The sequence below is a fragment of the Symphalangus syndactylus genome, chromosome 11, assembly GCF_028878055.3.
Source record: "Symphalangus syndactylus isolate Jambi chromosome 11, NHGRI_mSymSyn1-v2.1_pri, whole genome shotgun sequence".
Taxonomy (NCBI): Eukaryota; Metazoa; Chordata; class Mammalia; order Primates; family Hylobatidae; genus Symphalangus; species Symphalangus syndactylus.
The window spans coordinates 75176812-75186813 of record NC_072433.2 but is presented as its reverse complement, the minus strand read 5'-3'; positions in this window follow the sequence as shown (position 1 = coordinate 75186813).

Below are 10002 nucleotides of genomic sequence, written 5' to 3'. Positions count from 1 at the left end.
TCTTGGAATGGCAATATGAAATCTCAAACAATAAATGTTTACAGATGATATCTATATATATCCTAGTAGATCAACTGGTTGGTGGTTTTTTTAAACTGATATTTTAACTATAATTTTCTTATCAGAAGACATTATCTGGTAATTTTAAAATTGTACTTTTATTGCATTTTCTAATAATTATTATATATGTAATTTGATTTTATTTTCATATGTAAAAAGAAGCTATTTATAAAAATCTAAGTAATATTGGTCCAATTTTAATTGACATCCAGCAGTGTTTCTACCAGTTTTAATGTCAATATTATTGAGAACCATATATAGCAGTGTTCCTTAAAACAATATTCAGAAAAACTTTAGAAAGCTGGAAACTTCTTTGTTGAGTAGCATGATAGTGCTTTTCTGCATTTTTTCTAAATAGGTTCACATAGACAGAAAAATAGACTTCCAAACCATTTAAAAAATATATCTCAGTAAAATGCTACTTTTCTGATAAATTCACTACAACTATACATATTCATTGTTTTAAAGAAAAGGAAAAAAACCTCAGGGAGGTTTCATTTCATAGAAAAAGGCATGTGGGCATCACACATTGCTGTCTGAGGACAGTGCTGCATTTTGATTAGAACAAGAAGCTATAATTGGAGTGATAATCTTTTACACTGTTTTTAATTGTAATCAGTGCAGATGTTTGTAGCTTTATGATTAAAAAATAGTGCTTTATGATATGTATAGTTGATTTTCTAGGCCACAGGCTGCTCAACTTGGCTTATCTGAAAACATGAATTTGATATTCAAAAGTACTGAAAAGTGAGAAATCCACAAGAATTAAAAAACAAACATCTATCATTTTTGATGGACTAAAATGTGTATGTTTTAATTTTACTAAGCTTATGTAGATAATTTTTGTATCCTTTCTTCATGAAGTGAAATAAAGAAGCTCCATCTATGAGAATAAAGGAAAATTTGAATTATGATTGAAAATAGCTTTGATAAAGAAAATATTAAAGTCTTCATAATTTAAGCATGATCTCTCCCAGGATAAGACAATTTGCCTCATTCTTTAGGTGTTAGAATGAAATGCAGATGAAAACAATTCTATATAAGCATTATATTTTGCATTTCTTTCATTGTGTCTATTTTTATCTTAAGTTTCCCTGGAGATATAGATGATAGATTAGATAGATAGATGGATAGATAGATGATAGATTAGATAGATAGATGGATAGATAGATGATAGATAGATAGATAGATAGATAGATAGATAGATAGATAGATAATAGAGATATCTGAATTTTTCAGTTTTTATTCATAATGTTTTTAATGGAATTAATAGAATTAATTAACTTTGGCATTTATATTATATACCCCCGGGAGGGTCTTTCTGTATTTTCTGGAGGAACAATTTGCAGTCTCATCAACACAAATCAAGGGAGTCCTTTCCTCCCTTTTATGTGTAGGAGTATATTTGGTGTACAGAAATCTCTTAATGAATGTCCTTGGTCAGGTGCTCTCTACCTAATGCTGCACTTAAAGGCAGATATTCTGGATGTTAGATCCCTTTCTTTCACTTTTCCTGGGCTGTATTTCTCTTTTAGGTTACACAGCTAGGCTGCAGCAGTATCCCATTCTGTCTGCCTCTTAAATGAAACAGAGTGGAAAACCATGCCCCCACATAGAAGCATCTGCTTTATTAAAACAATACATGTGTTCAAGACTCAACAAGGCATTTTGAATCACAGTGAAGTTTAGAAATCAGCTGATTAATTTTCCACAAGATTCCCTGGGGGAATTTCCTTTTTTTCTTTGTATTAAAAAACACATCAATTTAAACAGCAAACATCTGATTATAAGTGGTAAAAATGTGAGTGTATATGTGTAATAGCTAAGACTAAACTGGATAATGCCTAGAATTTATGGTAAAGAAACTTAGGAAGTACTTTACTTCTTACAGTTTTAGACCTCAAATTCCTAACATAAGAATAATATCCTGTCTTCATTACAATAGCAATATAGAAATTGATTCATTGTTAGAGTGTTTACAAATTTTACAAAGGAACTGAAAATTATTATATGGCTAATAATGATCGTTTAAATAATAATAGCTGCTACTCAATGCCATCTACCATAATTTATGTTTTTTATTGCTCATCTTTAGAATAATCTCACAAATTAGGAACTATTTATATTGTACACATAAGGAAACTGAGACTAAGAGAATTTGGATCACTTGCCCATGGCCACCAGCTATCAAATGGCAAAATAAATTCAAATCTATGTCTGCTTCATCCTACTACACATCATTCCTGCATGCCATGCTCATCACTAATATGAGTCAGAAACTGTCCCATGTTATTTATACATATCACTTGATTATAAAGCCTGTGTCTTTTCCTATGTGCTTCTTAAATTGAACAAAATTTGGATGTGTAAGCAACAGTATATTTACAGTATTAGCTTCTTAGCAAAAGCAGAAACAGAACTTTTATCAGGTATGTCAATAATCAAAGCATTCAATTTTGGTAGAAATCGGGTAATGATGCTAACAAACTGGATTTAATACAATATTAAAACAAACTCTAATGGATGAATTTGGTAATTATTCTCTGACATATTCTGTATAATTATTCCATTTTATGGATTGTGGAATTGTGCCATTTTCCCCTTGTTCATATCTGCTGCCACTTATCTCATTTGTCAAGAGAATTTTGCACATGACTCATTCTGCTTATTACTTTAAACATAAAACACAGTAGACATGTCATGCCTTGTTTATCTCTGCCTCACTTGACCAGACTTTCTTCAAAGTCCATACAACGTTCGCACTGACCTCTTGGGACTTTGTGGTAGTTTACCTCACTTGATTGGATTCCTCTAGCTTGGCACCGCTCAGCACTAATTTCTACCATATCGGTTTATACAATAAACTTGTTATTTTATTTCACATATATGCTTGATATCTTAAGTAATATCCAAAATCCTTAAAGTGGAAGCAATTTTCATTTCTTTACATTTTCCATGATATCATTCTAAGGTACCTAGCAGAATGCTCCAGAGGAGCTACGCTGTTCAACAGTTAAGACTGAGCCAGGTGGATGACAGCTCATCAAGTCCAGTTCCACTCTTAGAATAATAAGCAACATGCCATTCTATCATGTAAGTCAGTGGGCCGGCTGCGGTGGCTGACGCCTATAATCCCAGCACTTTGGGAGGCCAAGGGGACAGATCATGAGGTCAGGAGTTCGAGACCAGCCTGGCCAACATGGTGAAACCCTGTCTCTACTATGGATACAAAAAATTAGCCCGGCACGGTGGCACGCGCCTGTAATCCCAGCTATTCAGGAGGCTGAGGCAGGAGAATTGCTTGAACCTGGGAGGCAGAGGTTGCAGTGAGCCGAGATCATGCCATTGTACTCCAGCCTGGGCGGCAGGGCAAGACTTCGTCTCAAAAAAAAAATTAAATTAAATTAAATTAAAATAAATAAATGAATAAGATATTGTTAAACAAGATGGGGTCAAGACTAATTCTCACAGAATATTATTTGTTTAATATTTTCTGGGTTGGTCCAGAGTCTGATAACCTTTCCCTGGGACCTTTTCTCCGGGTACAATAATTGTATTCATTTGGAAATTTTTAACCAGAGTCCACCTTAACCAGAGTTTATAGGTGAGCACATGAGGACCAGAATGAAAAGTTTGCTGAAGTTGCAGTACACTATAACTATTCCTATTCCTCCATCTTCCAGTGTTTTTAATAGAGTCTAGCAGGAAATGTTCTTAATTCAGCCATGCTTTTGTCGACTGAAAATTTTCAATTTTAATGGATTTTTGAGACAGTATACTTGAGAAATAGTTGCATATATAACTACAGATTACATGGTCAAAAAGCAGGCATAGATCATCTAGTCTGCAGCAATAAACTGGTAGCTTCTAGGCCAGAACCCATTCTCACATATGCTTTGTTTGGCCTGCCCAGTTCTCAAAAGCAGATTTTTTTCTTAATTCAAAACCCAGGGCATTTCACATTTTTAAAAAACCTTGCTTCTCATGAAAAACTAGAAGGTTTTGTAACAGTGGGTCTTCTTTCTTGCAGGATAAAATCACCTGGGACTGAACATTTGTCATTCTCTTTAGACAGGGCATACTTTCTCCAATTTGCCCAGTCCTCAGTACTTCTTAGAGAGATTTCTTCCAAGCCTACTTCAGGCATTCATTATCTGCCTTCCTTCTGTAAGCATGTAAGTTGTTCCTAATTTAGTCCAAGCCCTGCATTTTAAACTATTAAAAGGAAAGCTGAGTCATTTATAGTGATGCATCCAAGCCCTGGGTGTTATCCACTGAATGATTAGATGCATCAAACTGAGTTACTTTTAGACATTTCAAAAGGATTTTTAATATAGTAAAAGCATTCTATTATAAACTTGCACATCCGTATGTATATAATTACTCAGATCAACTATAATATGATTTATTATACAAAATATCTTCCATTTTACACTTTTCTAAAGGTTGGATACAAAATGTGTAATATGTGTTTTCACTAAACACAAGGTGTTCTGTGTATATAAGAGAAGAAAACAAAGAGTTTCAATGTAGACAGTTCTGCCTAGCCGAGAGAACTGGTTTCTCAAGCATATGGACGGATCCCTTTCTTCCTTATTGTCTTTCTGTCAGTTGATGCTGGAGTGTCTGATGGTGAGGAAGGATCAGTGCCTGACAGATATGAAGATGAGACACCCTGACATTGGCCTCAGCACTAGAAACTTGTACTACTACACATAGCTCCAAGAAGAATTAAAAGAACTAAGGATCTAACCACTCCCAAGAACTGCCTTGTAATCTGAATCCTTGGACTTTTCTTGGCCTACTTTGAGCTGAAGTTCTGACTCTGTATCACGGAGAGATTCTTCACTAAATTGATTCTTTTCTTGAGAGTGAGCTAACCCAATAAGCACTGAAATTCATTTAAAGGAAAAATTTGCATTAAAATTTCTTGTAATTTTGTATCATTTTTACATGAAAATGAATATTCCCCTCCACTCCATCCCACACGCACACACAGGGGCACTCACTTTGGGCAGTTTCTTTTTCATGTCTATCAGATTTACTTTAGGCAAACTGAGAAAACATAGGAAGCCAGTTTCAGCATGGTAACAATAGCTCATAAGCCCACCTGCCACCATACACAGGAGCTTTTATCAAGACATAATAGAACGTTAGAGAACTAATTACAGTATCATTTTTCAAACATGACACTCTCTAGAAGTTCAGGCTAATTTATTCCCTCAATAAGTATTTTTCAAATGCAAACTTGATGAATGGCACTGATCTATGTGCTAAAGATGAAGAACAAAAAATGCAAGATCAAAACCCTGCCCACCAGTCACTTACTGTCCTGTTAGAGAAAATTCATAATGCAAAATTGTGTATGAGTAACATAGGGATGTGGTTGAATGAATGTTATGGATGTTATGGTTCCAAGACAGAAGAGCTAACGAATGCATTATTCATTCTAAAGGTGAGACTTCAGTACAACTTTGGAGAATGGGGAAGGAGAAGTATGAAAAAGGCTTGAGGTCAGACATATGCTTTATTCAGTTGACAGTGAAGATTCTCAGCTGTCCAGAGAGGAAGGTTCATACTGGCAAGAAGTAAATTAAGTAGGCAGGAGAAATCTTCATGGCTAAAATCTCATGCAGGGTCAAACTGTCTGGGTTTGAATTCTGGATCTATCACTTACTAGCTGATGATTGTACCTCTGAAGTCTCAAAGCATCTTAGAGCCATTTGGGAGATTTTGTGAGTCCATTTATGTAGGGCACGTAGCATAGTTCCTGGCACATTAGCGCCACCCTGTAAATGTCAGCTACTATCAGTAGAGGTGGTGGAGAACACGATATGAAATGGATTTGAATGCCAAAATGAGAAGTCAGAACTTGACCTTGTAAGTAAAATGAAAGCTATCATTGTTTTTTTAGTTTTTAGTGGATTTGAGATATGATATAGATGAGGTTTCAATAAGATTGCTCTGGTGGCATTTATTATAGAGGGTGAATTGGAGAAAGGAGGCAGGAGGATGGGAAGGCAGCTGGAAGGTTACTGGCATAGTTGAGGTGTAAAGCACTAAAAGTCTGCACAGAGAAATTTTAAAGAGAAAAAAATCACTGGGATACTGGATCTTAATCATTTGGGGTCATAGGCTTCCTAGTCTATCTCACAAAAACTGTGGATCCTCTTCTCACAAGTGTGCACATACTGTTGCACACAAGCACAAAAATCTGCATGCAATTTCAGGGGTACAGGAAGCCCTCCCTTAGAACCCAGATGTAGGGAATAAAAGAAAAGGCAGAGAATGAATGTACTATCACGAAGAAGTACAATAATAATATAATAAAATAAAAACAGCAGTATGATAAAGTAAATGTAATAGATTACATTGGATATATAATATTGCTACTTTGTATTTATGTTTGGGAACTGTTTTGTAATTTTAGTTTTCCCCACAGAGATGGACATATTTTTATATCTCAACTGTAATAATTGTATTTTCTTTCATCTTTGATTTTTTTCCTAAAAAATATTACTTCATTGAACTGATCTGTCAAATGCGACTTTCACACTCAACTGGTAAGTACAGGATATCATATCCCGCTCCACACTGCCAGGTTATGCTCTTCTCCCCTGTTTTGAAAATTGGTGCCTGTGTCTGTCTTTTATATTTAAGTTTCAAAATTATGTAAAAAACATTGTTCAAAATTATTTTTTCAGTATGAAAATTAAAAAGAAATCTGTATTGGAATTTTCCTTTCTCCATTTCTAACACGAATTAAATCTGGAGACTGGGGAGGCAAGTCTATTGCATCAGTCTCACCTTCACTTACCATTGATTACCCTTCTGCCCACTTACTCCTGTGTTCTCATATCAGAATTAAGCTCACGAAATAATAGCCAATGGGCCCCAAATTGCAGTTTCCCACAATCTTTTGATAAAAGAAGTCAAGAAAGTATAAGCAGAGAATACACCTTTTTTTGTGGAGCGGCTAATTCCCAGTAGGCACTCCAAATGCCTATCTTTAGGTTCCTTATTTTTATTTTATGATTGGAGCAAACTTATTTATACTCAATTTTGTGGCAAATATCAAAAACAACTTGCATCTGTATTAAAATTATTCATATATTACACGGGATGTAAATATAAGTTTTTACTAATATTGTATCCATTTCCTTCTTTCAGATTAATTTGTTAGGAAATTTCAAATAACATTTCATGAATATTTACCAAGCTTTCACCATCAATCCTGAGGATCAACAGTCTAATCCTGCCACTTAAGCCACATCTAACATAGTACTGGATCTGCTGTTTTGGAAACTAATTGATCAGATTCTATTAAACAGACTAAATTGAGGTGAAAATAGACCTAATGACCATCGATTCATCAGTTAGGTCAAAACTTTTATCTTTTCATGTATGTTAATCACATGAATATTCTTTTAAAGTATAGCAATTATCATACACATCTAATTCTCCAAAATATGCATGAAACACTGGTATTAGTAAAAGAGACTGCAGTATTTGAGAGCTTTAGGAAATCCTATTCTTGTCACTAGGAAGATGTGGATGTACCATGACTCAGAGATAATTGATTTTATATGATGCTAAATGTAATATAATAAAATTAGCCCCTATCATTCCCATTTACTAACAGCTCTGACAGTTTCCTCACCTTGTATATAGATTCTAATTGGAATTTTTTGAAAATATTTTTCTTATGGATTGAATTTTTTCAGCAATGGCTGATATTTTTGTGCTGAAATGGGCTTAAATATAACTTTAAAACAATTTAAAATAAGACAGTTTAAATTAGAAATAATAATTGAGTTTAAGTTAAACCAAGAATAATTAAAAAAAAAAAAAGACCAACTTGCCCAGTCTCACTGACTTTAAGAGAAACGAAAGCCTTAAGCATAGTCAGTTTGGCATAATGGAAGCCTCACTGAACTAGAAGCCTGAGGATGATGCTGTCTGCTGATTACATTCTCTGTCATTCAGAACCACTGAGGCCATTTTCTGTTCTGTAAAATGGGAATTAAAATACTTTCTATATCTCTTTTGCGGGGTAGTTGTAAGGATCAAATATAATAAAGAGTGAAAACGCATTAATCTTAAGTGACACAGTTATTTAAAGAATGGATTAGTGCTATCCCAATTATTGACTTTTTTTCCCCCTACAATGGTAATTTTTCTTTTTGATTTTCATTGATGGTCTCTGTCCTCACTTCCTCTGAATAAAGCCTTGGAACTTCTTTTCATAATTGGATATAATTAGAAAGAATCCCACATCAAGTAGCAAGATGCCTTAGCTATCATTACATTGTAAAATTCCAAAGAAAACCATTTAGGCATGTGGGCCCCATTTAGGGATCTCTGTTTTATAAGGCATGTTGGTGCAAAAGTGTGTGAGTAGAACTCCGCAAATTATACTTAATATTTACTCCTAAGTAAGCTGGTAAATCTGCGTGAAAGGAAGCCCAAGTCTCCATTCTTGCTTCCAGTTCTCATGCTTATAAAGCGAACTGTGTCAGCCAATTCCAGCAAAGCCAAGGGAGGAAGATGTTTTTGTAAGCTTCCTTTAACTGGCAACATTTAGTGCACCACACTAATATCCCAACAACATCGCTATGGCAACCTCAGGCAAACCCTGCGCATCCCTTAACTTCCAGGCCTGGGCAGAAAACTTGGCTTGCGCCACCAGGAGGTGGGGAGGTGGGGAGGTGGGGAGCTGGGGAGCTGAGGAGTGGGGAGCTGCGAAGAAGGTTGGCTCCGGGCTCTACCCAGCATTAGAAACAAGGGCGGGAGGGCTGGCGGGTGAAGGGGGACGACACCACTTGATATCCTTTCTAAGTGATTCCTGTGTTACTCTGACTTTGTTTTAGTTATCACGTGAGCTAATTACAATGCTAATTAGCCCAGTTTACGGGGGCTGCTGTGCATTTGTACACGAGGGTTCTTTGTTTGATCCGCTACATCATAAGCTTACCAGCACGGAGGGATGGCATGTATCGTTGAACGTGGAAGAACACACCTTCATTTGTATTAATGAAGAAAACTACTGAAAACCAACAGACTAATTAAGGGTAATGATGAACAATTTTGATCAGCAATTATTTTTTAATATCGAAGTTCGCTCCTGGAAAGAGTAGAATGGGGAAGTTCATCTTCCAGCTTTCTACCCAGAAAAGTAGTGAGAGAGAGATCCTGCTTCATTTCCATTTCTTCTCCCCCAAACTGTTTTAACATATAATTGAATCGATGCCTTTATTTCAAAAGAAAAAAATAATTATAGAGCTTTTTGGGATCATTTTCTGAAGAGAGGACATTATGCGTGCATGAACTCCATCGGTGATCTGAGGAGGAGCAGGCTGCTTGGACCATTACCCATCATTGTCGAACAGCAGAGTAATTAATTGGGCAAATACGTCTAGATCTGGTGAATTCACATGCACAGTAACTGGGCAGCAGCAACACACACTCTTTTACTATGAATAAAATAGCAATAGTTTAATGTTCCTTTGTGCTATGTAAAATGTCTTTTTTTTCCTCTTGGTTTTATCCATTCCAGATTATTTTGTCTATCTTTATGTACTGATTTGAAAAGAGGTTGCTTATTACAAAGGAAAAAGGTATCTAGATGAGCAAGTTTGAATTCCATGTCTCTGTTTATGTTTAAAGGAATGAATTGGGTTCATTATTCTTTCACTAATTTTTTAAATAATTTAATATTTTCACTAAAATGGGTTAAATGAGCATGAAGAAATAGTATTTCTTAAACTAGTTCCAGGAATGGGCGTGCTTCTAAAAAAATTATTAAGGCCTTCTAATTACCGTACAATATTAATTCAAAAATTTAATTTTTTATTTAAGTGTCATCTACAGAGGTAAAAAATAAGGCACAGCATTTGTCCTGGAGAAACTTCTTATAATAGTCCTCTGTAAAGTATAGACAAT